The sequence below is a fragment of the Hylobates moloch genome, unplaced genomic scaffold, assembly GCF_009828535.3.
Source record: "Hylobates moloch isolate HMO894 unplaced genomic scaffold, HMol_V3 SCAFFOLD_4, whole genome shotgun sequence".
Classification (NCBI taxonomy): Eukaryota; Metazoa; Chordata; class Mammalia; order Primates; family Hylobatidae; genus Hylobates; species Hylobates moloch.
The window spans coordinates 29124116-29141400 of NW_026652279.1; the positions used below are offsets into that span (position 1 = coordinate 29124116).

Genomic DNA, 17285 nt, shown 5'->3' on the forward strand with positions numbered 1-17285 from the left:
TCAGTAGGTGAACGGGTAAACCATGGAACATGCAGACAGTAGAATATTATTCAGTGATAAAAATAAATGAGCTATCAAGCTACAAAAAGACATGGATGAATCTTAAATGCATATTGCAAAGGTAAATAAGCCAATTTCAAAAGGCTACAGGCTACATGAGTCCAATTATATGACATTTTGGAAAAGGCAAAACTATAGTGACAGCAGAAAGACTAGTGTTTGCCAGGGGGAAAGGATGGGAGGGGAGGACTTAAATACAGTGAAACACAGGAGATTTGGGGGGTGGTGAAACTATTCTATATGATACTGAAATGGGGGAATACATGACACTATGCAAAATCTATGGAATTCAACAGCACAACAGGTGAACCATAATGTTTGCAAAATTTTTAAAAATCACTTAGGGGATTGGGTGATCCCAGGATAGAATGCAGAATGTGATAAAATTACAAATTTATAAAATAACTCACTGAAATGAATGAGGGAAAAAGGTGCTGATTTAATTGACTATGGAAATGAGTAGAGTCTGTAAGATGAAAGGCAAAAGAATCTAAACAGAACTGTAGTTGATAATGTATCCCATGAGTGAGTGTGTGGATTAACAATTCTGATAATGCTATACATGTGTACTGAAATTGAACAATTAAGTACATGGGTGGAAGATGGAGTGAACCAGGTTTCTCACTGTTGGAGTGGAAGTTCACAGATAAATATGGGAAAAGGCTAGAATAATCCATGTAATAATGGATTAAAGTTGGAGACGACATTATGAACTCATGTTTAGTTTAATATAGGCACATACAGTTTCATATAGAAATATTTATGGATATTTTTTAAAACACATGGAAGAGGGCTGTGTCAAAAGAACCTGAAGGCCAATTGAAAGGGTTACCAATGGCTAAAGCTGGAATAGTTTGAGCAAGAAAATATAGTATTGGGTTATAATCCAAAATAATAAATATCCATAGGTCCATACTGATGCAAATAAATGATTAAAGGGAGAAGAGGAAAAAAAAATCTACCATGCAGGATAATTTCCAATTTATGTAGATATTCTGCATCAAGAAGGTGGAATATAACTTCCCACCCTTTAAGTGTGAGCTATGCATAGTGACATCCTTTCAAAGAGTACAGTAGGGAAAGTAGGAAAAAAAGATTACAGTGGAGAAACCTGACAAACACTCCCTCAGTCAGGTGATCAAAGTCATCATCAACAGTGATAAGTCATGTTGGTAGTGTATACCCTTGACATGTGACTAAAATGGTACTTTATCTCTGTGGTCTTTTTTCCTCAAACCCATAACTCTAACCTTGAGAAAAACATTAGATAAAGACCAGTTGAGGGGCAGTCTACAAAACACTTGGCCAATACTTATTAAAACTATCAAAATTATCAAAAACATGGAAAGTCTGAGAAACTGTCAAGAGGAGAACTTAAGGAGACATGATGATTAATGTGGTATCCTGTATGGGATCCTGGACCAGAAAATGTCATTAGGTTAGAAACTAAGGAAATCTACACTTAAACACAAACAACCAAAGAAAATATAAATAAATTGAACTTCATCAAAATTTAAAACTTGTACTTCAAATGATACTATAAATACAATGAATTCACAGAATGGGGGGGGAGTCAATAGTAGCTAAGAGAGTTCTAGTATCCAGAATATATAGAATTCTTATAATTCAACAATAGACAACCCATATTTTAAAGGGGCAAAGGATTTGAATAGACATTTCTCCAAAGAACGTATACAAAAGGTCAATAGTACATGAAAAGGTGCTCAACCTCATTAGTCCTAAGGGAAATGTGACCCAAAGCCACAATGAGATTAACTTCACACCCCATAGGACAACTATAATAAAAAAGACAGAGAATAACAAGTGTTGATGAGGATGTAGAGAGATTGGAACCCTTATACATTGATGATGGAAATGTGAAACGGTGCACTTGGAAAAACAGTTTGTCAGTTCCTCAGAAGTTAAACATAGAGTTACTATATGAGCCAGCAATTTCACTCATAGGTATACCTGAGAGAATTTAAAAGACGTGTTCACCCAACAACTTGTACACAAATGTTCATAGCATTATTACAGCCAAAAAGTGAAAACCCAAATGTCCTTCAACTGATAAATGGGTAAACAAAATGTGGTATAGCTCTACAATGGAATGTCGTTCAGCAATAAAATGGAATTAAGTACTGATATATGCTACAACATGGGTGCACCTTGGAAACGTTATGCTAAGTGAAAGATGCCAGTAACAATCATCAAATAAATGCAAATAAAGATTACAATAAGATACCATCTCACACCATTCAGAATGGCTATTAAGAAAAGTCAAAAAACAACAGATGCTGGTGAGGCTGCAGAGTAAAGGGAACACCTACACACCTAGACACTGATGGTGGGAATGTAAATTAGTCACTGTGGAAAACAGTTTGGAGAGTTCTCAAAGAACAAAACAGAACTACTATTCAACCCAGCAATCCCATTACTGGGTATATACTCAAAAGAAAATAAATTGTTCTACCAAAAAAACACATGCACTTATATGTTCATCGTAGCACTATTCACAATAGTAAAGACATGGAATCAACGTAGGTGCTCAACAGTGGATTGGATAAAGAAAAGGTGGTACATATATACTATGGAATACTATACAGCCATGAAAAGGAATGAAATGTCCTTTTCAGCAAAATGGATGCAGCTGGAGGCCATTATCCTAAATGAATTAATAACAGGAACAGAAAACCAAATACTGCATGTTCTCACTTATAAGTGGGAGCTAAACATTGGGTACTCGTAGACATAAAGAGGGCAACAATAGACACTGGGGACTACTTGAGGTGGGAAGGAGGGTGGGGGGCAAGGGTTGGAAAAACTAACTGTTGAGTACTATGCTCACTACCTGGGTGACGGAATCAATCATAAACCAAACCTCAGCATCATGCGATATACCTGTGTAACAAACCTGCACATGTACCCCCTCAATCTAAAATAAAAGTTGAAATTATTTAAAAAGCCAGTAACAAGAGACCACATGTTGTATGATTCTGTTTATATGAAGAGTCCAGAATAGGCAACTCTATAGAGACAGAAAGCAGATTAGTGGTTACCTAGGGCTACGAGTGGGGATGAGGCTTTAGAAGGTGACTGGTAATGGGTACATGATTTCTGTTTTGGGTAACAAAAATACTCTAGAATTAGATAGTGGTAAATATACTAAACCCTACTGAATTGCACACTTTAAAAGGATGAATTGTATGGTGTGTGAATGGTATCCAGGTAAGGATTAAAAAAAACTAAGGAAATCTGGATAAAGTATGCACTTTAGTTAATAATAATGAATCAATGTTGGCTCGTTAATGATAACAAATATACCATACTGATGTAAAATGATAGTATGGAAAGCTAGGTTTGGGGATTGTGGGAACTCTGGGCTATCTTTACAGTTTTTTTGTAAATCTAAAACCGTTCTGAAAAATAAAATTAAAACGAAAGCAGCTGTTTCAACGTCAGAAGTGAAAACACAAAATCCTACTTATGAAAACAGAAGGATATTTGGAGCCAGTTGTTTTAGAAAAAAGACTCGGGGTTGGGGGGAGTCTTATTAAATTGTAAGGCATGAATTGAACATATTCACCAAAACTCTTGGCAGCATTGGTAGAAAATCTGGCTGACTCTTAGGCAAACTGAATATTTGCATGGCTACTAAGTTTTTCAGCCCAAATAATTCACCTTCCTTACCCTTAAATTTATGTACTTATATCAGAATATTTATCATGTAGGATATGAAAATAAATATGCTGGAGTCCCAGCATCACAGAAGGTGGCATGGTACTCACTTTCAGAACATAGAGCGGTTCTGTTCAAGAACCTCTTTACAAGTGTATTAGTCCGTTCTCACACTGCTATAAAGAACTACCCAAGACTGGGTGATTTATAAAAGAAAGAAGTTTAATTGTCGCACAATTTCACATGGCTGGGGGGTCTCAGGAAGCTTACAGTGATGGCAGAAGGGTATCGCTTCTCGGCCTTTTGACTAAGATCAAGTGTAGAATCATGGCAGAAGTGAAAGTAAACATGTCCTTCTTCACATGGTGGCAGGAGAGAGAGTGAGTTCCGAGCAAATAGGGAAAAGGCCCTTATAAAAACTATCAGATCTCATGAGAACTCACTCTCACAAGAACAGCATGGGGGTAACTGCCCCCATGATGCAACTACCTTTCACTGGGTCCCTCCCACGACATGTGGGGATTATGGGAACTACAATTCAAGATGAGATTTGCGTGGGGATACAGCCAAACCATATCAACAAGATTTGTTAAATTATATTTCACATCTCCCTAGGGGAGAAAAGACAAATGCAGATTTTAGCATGGGAAAAGAAACAGAATGAGTCATGACAAGATTTTAATCCAAGTCATTCAGTGATTTAAAAAAAAAAGAAAAAAAGGGATGTTTTTTCCCTTATTGTTTCAACTCTGTATGAGAGGTAAACCTTTCCTTTCCTTGTAAAATTATTTTCAGCCTTCAAGGCCGTCTTCTATGAAACTTCACTTTCTCCCTGGTCCCTACTATATTCCTTTTTTGAACTCCTCTAATTAATATGCATGGCATCACAACATCAATTCATAAATAAGAGACTGTTAGAATGTTTATTAATTGGCCGGATATGGTGGCTCACGCCATGTACAGTTTCTCCTTCTCTACTAAATCATTTTCATCTGCATAGTACAAGCTCCAGACTCCCTTATCTTAACCAGAAAAAAAGAAAGAAAGAAAGGGAAAGCTTCCTTGACACGTTCTGAACTTTCCTTGTTCGTTTCCTAGAAATATGTCTCAAATTCTATCTCTCTGTCTTCGGGTCTTCACTTCTCAAGCATTCTATAAATTTTTAAAATTAAAATTTGAACTCAGGCCAGGCACGGTGGGCCCATGCCTGTAATGGCAGCACTTTGGAAGGCTGAGGTGATAGGACAACTTGAGCCTAGGAGTTTGATACCAGCATGGGCAATGTGGCAAAACCCTGTCTCTACAAAAAGAAAAATTAGGCAGGTGTGGTGGCACATGCCTATAGTCCCAGCTACTTGGGAGGCTGAGGTGGGAGGATCACCTGAGCCTTAGGAGGTCAAGGATGCAGTGAGCTGTGATTATGCCACTGCACTCCAGCCTGGGTGACAGAGTGAGACCTTGTCTCGAATGAATGAATGAATAAATAAAAATTTGAACTCAAATGTAATAAGTGTATTTGATATATATCTACCACTTGATATCACTCTCTTTTTATAGAAACATTTAAAGCTCAACCTTTTATGTCTGAAAAAAACTCAACCTTTCGTGTCTGAAAATATCTTTATACTATCCTTGTACTTAATTGATAGTTTGCTGGCTTTAGAATTTTAGGTTGGAAGTCATTTTTCTTTAGAATGTTGAAGGCATTGCTCAATTATCTTCCAGCTTCCAGTATTGCTCCTGGGAAGTTTGCAGCCACTTTGATTCCTAATCTTTTGGATGTTGAGCTGTTCCCACCCTCTTCCCTGAAAGCATTTGGAATTTTCTCTTTGGCTTGCTTTTCTGAAATTTATGATGGTGAATCTTGGTGAGAATCTATTTGCGTTTGTTTTGCTTGACTCTCTGCAGCCCTTTCAGTCTGGGTAACAAGCCTTTCAATTCTGAGATATTTTCTTGAATTCCTTCATTGTTGATTTCCAATCTATATTTTTCTGTGCTCTCTTTTTAGAACTGTTATTTGGATGCTGACCTTCTGAACTGATCAGCAGATTTAAATTTTTTTTCTTTTCTGTTTTTCATTTCTGAGTTTTTTTTCTGTATTTTTAGGACGATTTCCTTGACTTTTCTTCCAGCCTTCCTAATGAGTTTTCTTCCTGTGATATTATTTTCTCTCTTTACAAATCTTTCCTGCTTAAAGTGTGCAATCCAATGGTTTTTAGTACATCCACAGGGTTGTGCAACTACCACACATCACTATCAATTTTAGAACATTTTCATTACCCAGAAATAAAGCTCTGTACCCATTGGTATTCACACCCCCATTTCTCCACACCTTCTCAGCCTTAGGTCACCACTTATCTGCTTTCCGCCTCTACAGAGTTGCCTATTCTGAACACTTCACATAAATGGGGTCATATAATATATGGTCTCCTGTCACTGGCTTTTTTCACTTAGCATAATGTTTTCAAGGTCCATCCATGTTGTAGCATGTGTCAGTACTTCATTCCATTTTATTGCTGACTGACATTCCGTCATGTCTATACCACATTTTGTTTATTCATCAGTTGATGGACATTTGGGTTGTTTCCACTTTTTGGCCACATGAATAATGCTGCCATGAACATCTGTGTACAAATTGTGTGACGCGTGGCTAATTTATGTATTTTTAGTAGAGATGGGGTTTCACCATGTTGGTCAGGCTGGTCTCAAATTCCTGACCTCGTGATCTGCCCGCCACAGCCTCCCAAAGTGCTGGGATTACAGGTGTGAGTGAGCCACTGCGCCCGGCTGTGGACACATGTGTTTTAAACTCCTTTGGGTATACCTAAGGAGTGAAATTGCTGGCTGCTATGATAATTCTCTTTAATGTTTTGAGGAACTGCCAAACTGTATTTCCAAGTGTACCCATTTTACATTTCTACCAGCAGTTTGTGAGGGTTCCAGTTTCTCCACATCACATCCTCATCAACATTTGTTATTGTCCATCTTTTTAATTATATTTATCCCACTGGGTGTGATTTGGCACCTCGGTTTTGTTTATTTGTTTTGTTTTGGGTTTTTTTTTTTTTTTTTTCTGAGACAGAGTCTCTTTCTGTCTCCCAGGACGGAGTGTAGTGGCATGGTCATAGCTCAGTACAGTCTTAATCTCCCAGGCTCAATCAGTCCTCCCACCTCAGCCTCCTGAGTAGCTGGGACCACAGGCACACACCTCCATGCCTGGCTAATTTTTAGTAGAGACAAGGTCTTGCAATGTTGCCCAGGTTGGTCTCAAATTCCTCAAGCTCAAGCGATCCTCCCGCCTTGGCCTCCCAAAGTGCTGAGATGATAGGCATAAGCCACTATGCCTGTCTGGTACTCCAGTTTTGATGTGCATTTTCCTGATGGTTAATGATGTTGAGTATCACACAGTCGCCACTGCCAGCCCGTGCACCATGTCCTCCCACCGCTCCTCCGCCTGTCACAATGGAAGAAGAGATTGCCATGCTGGTCATTGACAGTGTCTCCAGCATGTGCAAAGCTGAATTTGCTGGGGATGATGCCCCCTGAGCCGTGTTCCTCTCCATCCTTGGGTGTCCCTGGCACCAGGGCATGATGGTAGGCATGGGCCAGAAGGACTCCTACGTGGGTGATGAGGCCCAGAGCAAGCACAGCATCCTGACCCTGAAGATTGGGACTCTGACCCGATTGAGCATGGCATCATCATCAACTGGGATGACATGAAGAAGATTTGGCACCACACCTTCTACAGTGAGCTGTGTTTGGCCCTGGAGGAGCACCTGGTGCTGCTGACGGAGGCCCTTGTGAACCCCAAGGCCAACAGAGAGAAGATGACCCAGATCATGTTTGAGACCTTCAACACCATGTCCATGTACGTGGCCATTCAGGCCATTCTGCCCCTCTACGCCTCTGGATGCACCACTGGCATTGTTATGGACCCTGGAGATGGGGTCACTCACACAGTGCCTATCTACGAGGCCTGAGCCCTCCCCCATGCCATCCTGTGTCTGGACCTGGCTGGTGGGGACCTGACTGACTACCTCATGAAGATCCTCACCTAGTGCAGCTACAGCTTCAACACCATGGCTGAGTGGGAGATCATGGGTGACATCAAGGAGAAGCCGTGCTATGTTGCCCTGGACTTCGAACAGGAGATGGCCACCGCCGCATCCTCCTCCTCCCTGGAGAAGAGCTAGGAGCTGCCCGACAGCCTGGTCATCACCATTGGCAACGAGTGGTCCCGGTGTCTGGAGGCACTGTTATAGCCTTCCTTCCTAGGCATGGAATCTTGCGGCGTCCATGAGACCACCTTCAACTCCATCATGAAGTGTGATGTGGACATCTGCAAAGGCCTACATGCCAACAAGTGCTGTCCGGTGGCACCACCATGTACCCGGGCATCACCAACAGGACGCAGAAGGCAATCACTGCCCTGGCACCCAGCACCATGAAGATCAAGATCATCGCGCCCCCAGAGCGCAAGTACTCTGTGTGGATCCGCAGCTCCATCCTGGCCTCACTGTCCACCTTCCAGCAGATGTGGATTAGCAAGCAGGAGTACAACAAGTTGGCCCCTCCATCATCCACCGCAAATGCTTCTAAATGGACCGTAAGCAGATGTGTAGCATTTGCTGCATGGGTTAATTCAGAAGTATAAATTGCCCCTGGCAAATGCGTACACTTCATGCTAGCCTCATGAAACTGGAATAAGCCTTCAAAAAGAAATTGTCCTTGAAGCTTGTATCTGATATCAGCACTTGATTGTAGAGCTTGTTGCTGATTTTGATCTTGTATTCAAGTTAACTGTTCCCCTTGGTATTTGTAGAATACCTATACATATCTTTGATTTCACCTCTTAGTGCATGTGGCTTGGTCACTTTGTGGCTGATGTAAGAACATGCTTGTTTAAGACAAGTCTGTGGCTTGGTGAGTCTGTGTGGCCAGCAGTATCCGATCTGTGCAGGGTATTAATATGTCAGGACTTAGTGTTCTGGAATTTCTCTAGAGGCTGGTAAGGGCTCCTGAACCAGTGGTTTCTGTCCTGCTGGTCTATCAGGGTTGGAAAAGTCCAAGCCATAGGACCCAGTTTCCTTTCTTAGCTGATGTTTTCCTGCCAGAATACCGGGGGCTGTTAACTTGCCTTGAGCTGTTTGTATTTACACCTGTAAATATATTAATCCTTTTAATTTATGTAAGGTTTTTTTGTATGCAATTCTCAATTCTTCAAAGAGATGACAACAAATTTTGGTTTTCTACTGTTACGTGAGAACATTAGGCCCCAGCAGCACATCATTGTGTAAGGAAAAATAAAAACACTGCCGTAAAAAAAAAAAAAAAAATCTTTTTATGTGATTTTGGCTATTTGTGTATGTTCTTTGCAGAAATATCTATTTAAATCTTTTGACTATTTTAGAATTGGTTGTCTTTTTATTATTGAAATATAAGAGTACTTTATATATTCTGGATACCAAACCCTTATAAGATATATGATTAGCAAATATTTTCTCCTGTTCTATGAGTTGAATTTTTACTCTATTGATAGTATCTTTTGAAACACAAGAAATTTTGTTACAGTCCAAATGTGTTTATTTTTTCCTTTGTTGGTTGTGGTTTTGAGGTCATATCTGTTATCTAGTCCGAGGTAACAAAGATTTATGGCTATATTTTCTTTTAAGAATTTTATAGATTTAGCCCTTACATTTAAGCCCTTCATCCATTTTGAGTTAATTTCTGTATGTAGTATGAAATAGTGGTCTAAATTCATTGTTTTGGATATCGATATATGGTTGTCTCAGCACCATTTGATGAAAATATTCTTTTTTCTCCATTGACTTGTCTTGCTACCCTCACCAATTGACCATAAATGTGAAGGTCTATTTCTGGGTTTCTCCTATATATGTTTTTAGCTTCCAAGAGCTCTTTGTTTTTCTCCAGTTGCTTCCATATTCATCCTGTTTTTCTATCCTGGGTCCATTATCTTTGTGAAGATATTAATAATGGCTTTAAAGCTTTCATTTCTCTGCATAGTCTCTGTTTCTCCAGGTTACCTTTTTCTCTGTTCACGGGCTTGATCTCTGTGTTTTATTTGATAGTGTCTATTAAAATATGTATTGTTCTATATTGCTCAAGTTTAAAGACAGAGCACTAAAGGCTAATTGAAAGCTCTGTGCGGTTTAAGTAGAGTCTACCAGCTGTGGGCCTCACTGTCAGATGATCTAGTAGACTTTATCAATATGGCAATATCTAAATTGTTTTTCTTAAACATCTTAGAAAGCTCTCTCTTACTCTTCATGGAAGGGTATAATCATGGCTCCCAACATTCTGCAGTTTCAGTGTGGAGTGGACTGGGTTTTTTCAACTGTTAGAAAGTAAGTTTTCCCTTAGTTCTACATGTTTTCAGTAAAGCATCTGCATCTTCAAAAGTGTCTAGTGGCCCCTAAGGCAAAACCCCTGCTTTTTAACTTCTTCAGAAAATAAATTCTGGTTTCCTGTATGGATTAAGGGGAGCCAAGGTGATGAGTCACCCAGCGAGGTATCATAGTGGAGATGACATAGAGGCCTAAGTGCTTCTTAAAAATCAGCTCATCTGTATGTATAACACCACTTCCAGAGACTTTTGGAGGTTCCATGGTATAAACCAGGCTGCTTTTTCCCACTGCTGGCTTAGGACTCAGCTTTCTCAAATCTGCAATCAGTTACCACTCCCTCCATTCTCCAATATCCACAATTTTGTTGCTGCAATTTCTTCTTCCATTCTCTTCATCCTTGTGGGTTTAACTAAAAAGAAAACCAAAAATAAAGCAACCCTTTACATTTATTGTAGTTGGATTTCTGGAGGTAAAAAGTTAACTATTTGTGTTCATTCTGTCATCTTTAACCACAAGACAGGATATTAAACAATATTTTTGCTGTTGGTTTGTAATTTATGTTGTAAGTGCATTGGAGCCAAAGATAAAATCTTTGAAATTTGTTGAGGGTGGCTTTATGAGCCTTGGATTGATTGATTTTTATACATGTTTCATATGTGCTTAAGAAGAATGTACTCTATAATTGTTGGTATCTAAATCATTTGTTGGCTCAAACTTGCTAATTATTATATAAATATTCACATACTTGGTAATTTTCTTATTCTTAATCTATCAATTATCTAGAGAGGTTTGTTAAAATCTACCACTTCAATTATAGGCTTGTCAGTTTCTCCTTGTAAATCTGTCAACTTTTGCTTCATATATTTAGAAGCTATGAATTAGGGCCATACATGTTCCGGAGTAGTTCTATCTTCTTGCTAGATTACTCCTATTAATCATATATAATAGGCCTCTTTATTTCTCCATCAATGCTTTTTGCCATTAGTTCTGTTTTATCTATCATATAGTTTTGTCTAATTTTAGCTTGGTACTTCTTTTTCTATCCCTTTACTTTCAGCCTTTCTATGTTTATGTATTTTAGGTGTATCTCTTGCAAAACAGCCTATAAATTTTTAAAATCAATCTGACAGTATTTGTCTTAACTTGAAATTTTACATTTGTTATAATTATTGATGTTAGATTTATTTTTACTGTTTGTATAATGCTCACTACTGTGTTTTTACTATTTATCATTTTCTTTTTGTTTCCTGCCTTCTACCAGATTGCAAGCCCTCCCACTCTTTTTTCAGTCCATTAATTTGGAAGTTATGTATTCTGTTTGTATTATGTTAGTGAATACCCTTAAAATTTTAAAGTTGCAGTTGACTTAAAGTCCAAATTCAGTCAAATTCTTTATTCTTCTCTAAAACAACTCCACAGTCTTGTTCTGATTATGTGTTATTATTGTCCAGTTTTTATACTTGTTTTTATATTCAAATTTGTTCTTTTTGGTTGTTCTGTGGCTTGGATTTATACAGGAGTCTTAATTCTGCCTTATGCAGACTCTTCCTACTCCCTATGTTTAGTTGATTGGACCAGGGGTGGACACTGGATCTAAGTCAGGCTAACCCCTGGAAACCTGAAACTGGGCCCAAGAGACACTAGTTGGAACTAGTGAAAAGCCAGAGATGAGAGAGAGGGAAAATTTGGTTCCTGATGACTTTGCAGTTCCTGATTCCAGTTTCTCAAGAGGTGCAGCTTTGGAGTTCTCTGAGATATCCCTGTATCCTTGCAATAAATTCTCCTGTTTTGTTAAAGTAATTTATAGTGGGTTTCTTTCTTGTTATCAAAGAAACTTGAAAATGCCATTCTCCTTCCCAGAATTACTAATTTTAAATTAATTGTATCATTGCACATCTGTTTAATACTTCATAGCTTACTAAATATGTACTGTCATTAATTATTCTATTCTCCTCACAACAATGTGAATATTAATGGGTTTTCAACTAGATAAATGAGGAAACTGAGGCCCAGATTCATGAAATGATTGGCCCAAGTTCTTAAATATATGGTTGATCAGCTTATATGACAACCCAGGTGTTATTTTTTAGCCGAGTGGCTTCCTGTGCACCATTGCATTCTAAATTGTCCTAAGGTTGTCACAGAGGTTGTTTTCATAACATAGAGCTTCATCTTCTCCAAAGAAATAGAATTGAGATTATAGGGAAAAGCTTTTATATTAAATGCTTACATAATATAATGAGAAATCTGTTATTCTATTTGGAGGAAAATTACTTTGAGTACAATTGATATGATATCAATTGCTGTGATATATGGTTTTTAATAACCAACACAGGTGGAGGCTTATAATAAAAGAATGCCTTGCTATTATAGTAGAAGAATGAAATAACCTGCAGTCCACATTTATCTGTGAATGCTACTCAGTTTTCTTTCTTCTTAGCTTTGCAGTTTTCTTTAAATTAGAAAATTAAATCTTCAGGGTCATTATTTTAAAAGATATTCTATTCTTTCTCTTCCCTGATAACAAATTCCTTATATATTAAGAATTACTGGAACAATATTTTTATCCTGTATATGGCCAGTGATTTAAAAGATGCTTTCCATTTCTGAAATTGCATTAGGAGTACATAAATGCTTTTTAAAAATTATTCAGTAAAGCAAGTATGATACCTATTTGCAACACTAGGCCACATGTGGGATTTTTAAAACAATGAATTAGTCACTGTCCTTAAAGAGCATATAGCTGATAATATTACCAGCCAATATTCTTTGAATACTTACTATTTGCCAGTCACTGTTGTAAATATTTTAGATCACATGTTAATTCACTTAATCTTCACGACAATCCTGTGAGGTATATACTATTATTATCACCATTTTATAGATGAGAATATTGAGGTGCCTTTACAGACAAGGGTAGAGTAACAAGCTCAAGTCACATAGCTAGTAAGTTGTAAAGCCAGGACTAGAATATATGCCTGACTCGCTGCAAAGTTCATGCTTTTTCTTCTTATGCCATGCTGCCTTTAGAGCTGGGGAAAGCAGTCTAGTGGGGAGGCTAATGAAATAATACTAGTGTGAGGCAAGAAGTTCCTGGAATAAGTGCAGTCATATTACCAAATTGCTTGAATTTTCTCAGTAGTGATTTCAGATACTCTGCTTGTCCCTATGAGCCATGAAAATGTTAGGCAAAATCTTGTGTTTTAGTACATAAAGTAATTGTTTTTTTGAGCCTAGAAGTAATTATATTTCTTTTCTCAGGCTGTGTACACATTTTTGATTACGGTAACATGATCACCACAGGAAGTGAGGATGGAGAAAAAAATCATTTCAAGGGAATCATGGGAAGTGAGAATGGAAAAAAAATGATTTCAAGGGAATCATACTGATAATACCTACGTTTTTATCAGTCATTACTAGGTGTTAGACACTATGCTAAGTGTTTTACCTGTTTTAATTTAACCTCACAACAATTCTGTTAGGTAAGTATTATTACTCACCAAAGCTAAGAAAGGTTAAGTAAGTTGTACAGTCTCACATGGCTCATTAGTGATAGAACTGTGTTTTGAACACAGGTCTATCCCATTACAGACCTCTTTGAAACTACTTCTGGAAACAAATTTGATGTCACTCGAATAGCCCAGGGATGCTAAGATTACAATATGTCAAATGCCTCTGTAGTGACAGATGGTTTGGATAACAAGATTGATTACAGTTAACTTTGACCTGAGAAATTGTGTGGTTTTAGATGGAAGAAGAGGTGTTGAAGGAAGACTGAGCCAGCTGCTGACCAACGGGATAGAATTTGAGAGGGAGAAGTGTTGGAAGTGGAGTTACACTTTCCTCCCTGATTTTTCCTGATTAACTTTACAACTCAGTGCAGGTTTGCGATGGGGCAATCTTGCTACAGTATCTCCTCTGTGAACTAGTCTCCACACCTAGTTAAGTTAATATGGTTAGTTAGGTTAATATGTGAAGTTAAGCATTGAGCTTGATATTAGTGACCCAATTAAGACGGTTTCACTCCCAAGAAAATTCATATAAGAATAACTCTAAGCATGGCCATAGATTTTAATCAAACCTTGCATAGAATTTTTTTTTCTTTTTAAATTTATTTTTCTTTTAAGTTCCAGGGCACATGTGCAGGATGTGCAGGTTTGTTACATAGGTAAACATGTGCCATGGTAGTTTGCCACACCTATCAACCCATCACCTAGGTGTTAAGCCCAGCATGCTTTAGCTATTTTTCCTAATGATCTCCCTTCCCCCACCCCAACTCCTGACAGGCCCCAGTGTGGTGTTCCCCTCCCTGTGTCCATATGTTGTCATTGTTCAGCTTCTACTTACAAGTGAGAATATGCGGTATTTGGTTTTCCGTTCCTGTGTTAGTTTGCTGAGGATAATGGCTTCCAGTTCCATCCATGTCCCTGCAAAGGACATGATTTCATTCCTTTCTGTGGTTGCATAGTATTCCATGGTGTATACGTACCACATTTTCTTTATCTGGTCTATCCTTGATGGGCATTTGGGTTGATTTCATGTCTTTGCTATTGTGAAAAGTGTTGCAGTGAACATACATGTGCATGTATGTTTGTAATAGAATGATTTATATTCCTTTGGGTATATACTCAGTAATGGGATTGCTGGGTCAAATGGTATTTCTGGTTCTAGGTCTTTGTGGAATTGGCACACCATCTTCCACAATGGTTGAACTAATTTACATTCTCACCAACAGTGTAAAAGTGTTTTTATTTCTCCACAACCTTGCCAGCATCTGTTGTTTCTTGACTTTTTAATAATTGCCATTCTGACTGGTGTGAGATGGTATGTCATTGTGGTTTTGATTTGCATTCTCTAATGATGAGTGATGTTGAGATTTTTTTCATGTTTGCTGGCTGTATGAATGTCTTCTTTTGAGAAGTGTCTGTTCATATCTTTTGCCCATTTTTTAATGGGGTTGTTATTTTCTTGTAAATTTGTTTAAACTCTTTGTAGATTCTGGGTATTAGGCCTTTGTCAGATGGATAGATCACAAAAATTTTCTCCCACTCTGTAGGTTGCCTGTTCACAGTGATTATAGTTTCTTTTGCTGTGCAGAAGCTCTTTAGTTTAATTATATCCCATTTGTCAATTTTTGCTTTTGTTGCAATTGCTTTCCTCATGACATCTTTGTCTGTGCCTATGTCCTAAATGGTATTCTCTAAATTTTCTTCTAGGGTTTTTATAGTTTTGGATTTTACATTTAACTATTTAATCCATCTTGAGTTAATTTTTGTATAATGTGTAAGGAAGGGTTCCAGTTTCAATTTTCTGCATATGGCTAGCCAGTTCTCCCAGCACAATTTATTAAATAGGGAATCCTTTCCCCATTGCTTGTTTTTGTCAGGTTTGTCGAAGATCAGGTGGTTGTGGATGTGCGGTCTTACTTCTGAGTTCTCTATTCCGTTCCATTGGCCTATGTGTCTGTTTTTGTACCATTACCATGCTGTTTTGGTTACTGTAGCCTTTTAATGTAGCTTGAAGTCCAGTAAGTGTGATTCCTCTGACTTTGTTCTTTTTGCTTAGGATTGTCTTGGCTGTACAAGCTCCTTTTTGGTTTCATATGAATTTTAAAATACTTTCTTCTAATTCTGTGAAGACTGTCAATGGTAGTTTAATGGGAATAGCATTGAATCTGTAAATTACTTTGGGGAGTATGGCTATTTTCACCATATTGATTCTTCCTGTCCGTGAACGTGGGATGTTTTTCCATTTGTTTCTGTCCTCTCTGATTTTCTTGAGCAGTGGTTTGTAGTTCTTCTTGGAGAGGTCCTTCACTTCCCTTGTTAGCTGTATTCCTAGGTATTTTATTCTTTTTAGCAATTGTGAACAGGAGTTCATTCATAATTGGGCTGTCTGCTAGCCTGTTGTTGGTGTATAGGAATGCTTGAGACTTTTGCACATTGATTTTGTATCCTGAGACTTCGCTGAAGTTGCTTATCAAAGAAGCTTTTGGGCTGAGATGATGGGGTTTTCTAGATATAGGATCATGTCATCTGTAAACAAAGACAATTTGACTTCCTCTCTTCCTATTTGAATATCCTTTTTTCTTTCTCTTGCCTGATTGCCCTGGCCAGAACTTTCAATGTTATGTTGAATAGGAGTGGTGAGAGCATCCTTGTGCTGGTTTTCAAGGGGAATGCTTGCAGCTTTTACCCATTCAGTATGATATCGACTGTGGGTTTGTCATAAATGTCTCTTACTATTTTGATGTATGTTACTTCAGTACCTAGTTTATTGAGAGTTTTTAACATGAAGGTATGTTGAATGTTATCGAAGGACTTTTCTGCATCTATTGAGATAATCATGTGGTTTTTGTCTTTAGTTCTGTTTATGTGATCAATTACATTTACTTATTTGTGTATGTTGAACCAGCCTTGCATCCCAGGAATGAAGCCAATTTGATTGTGGTGAATAAGCTTTTTGGTGTGCTGCTGTATTCAGTTTGCCAGTATTTTATTGAGAATTTTTGCATTGACGTTTATCAGAGATATTGGCCTGAAGTTTTCTTTTTTTGTTGTTTCTCTGCCAGGTTTTGATATAAGGTGATGCTGGCCTCACAAAATGAGTTAAGGAAGAGTCCCTCCTTTTCTTTTTTTTTTAAATTTTTTTATTTTTTATTTTTATTTTTTATTATACTTTAGGTTTTAGGGTACATGTGCACAATGTGCAGGTTTGTTACATATGTATCCATGTGCCATGTTGATTTCCTGCACCCATTAACTCGTCATTTAGCATTAGGTATATCTCCTAATGCTGTCCCTCCCCCCTCCCCCAACCCCACAACAGTCCTCGGAGTGTTATGTTCCCCTTCCTGTGTCCATGAGTTCTCATTGTTCAATTCCCACCTATGAATGAGAACATGCGGTGTTTGGTTTTTTGTTCTTACGATAGTTTACTGAGAATGATGTTTTCCAGTTTCATCCTTTTTTATGGCCGCATAGTATTCCATGGTGTATATTGCCACATTTTCTTAATCCAGTCTATCGTTGTTGGACATTTGGGTTGGTTCCAACTCTTTGCTATTGTGAATAGTGCCGCAATAAACATACGTGTGCATGTGTCTTTATAGCAGCATGATTTATAGTCCTTTGGGTATATACCCAGTAATGGGATGGCTGGGTCAAATGGTATTTCTAGTTC

At 38.1% G+C, this 17285-nt stretch overlaps 1 protein-coding gene and 1 pseudogene across 2 annotated transcripts in view; both read left to right on the forward strand.

Annotated features, from left to right (window-relative positions):
* SYN2 (synapsin II) overlaps positions 1-17285 on the forward strand; it is a 207590-nt gene that overhangs the window by 76897 nt on the left and 113408 nt on the right. The gene's annotated exons all lie outside the window — the stretch shown is intronic.
* Positions 6839-9074, forward strand: LOC116466746 (actin, cytoplasmic 2-like; annotated as a pseudogene).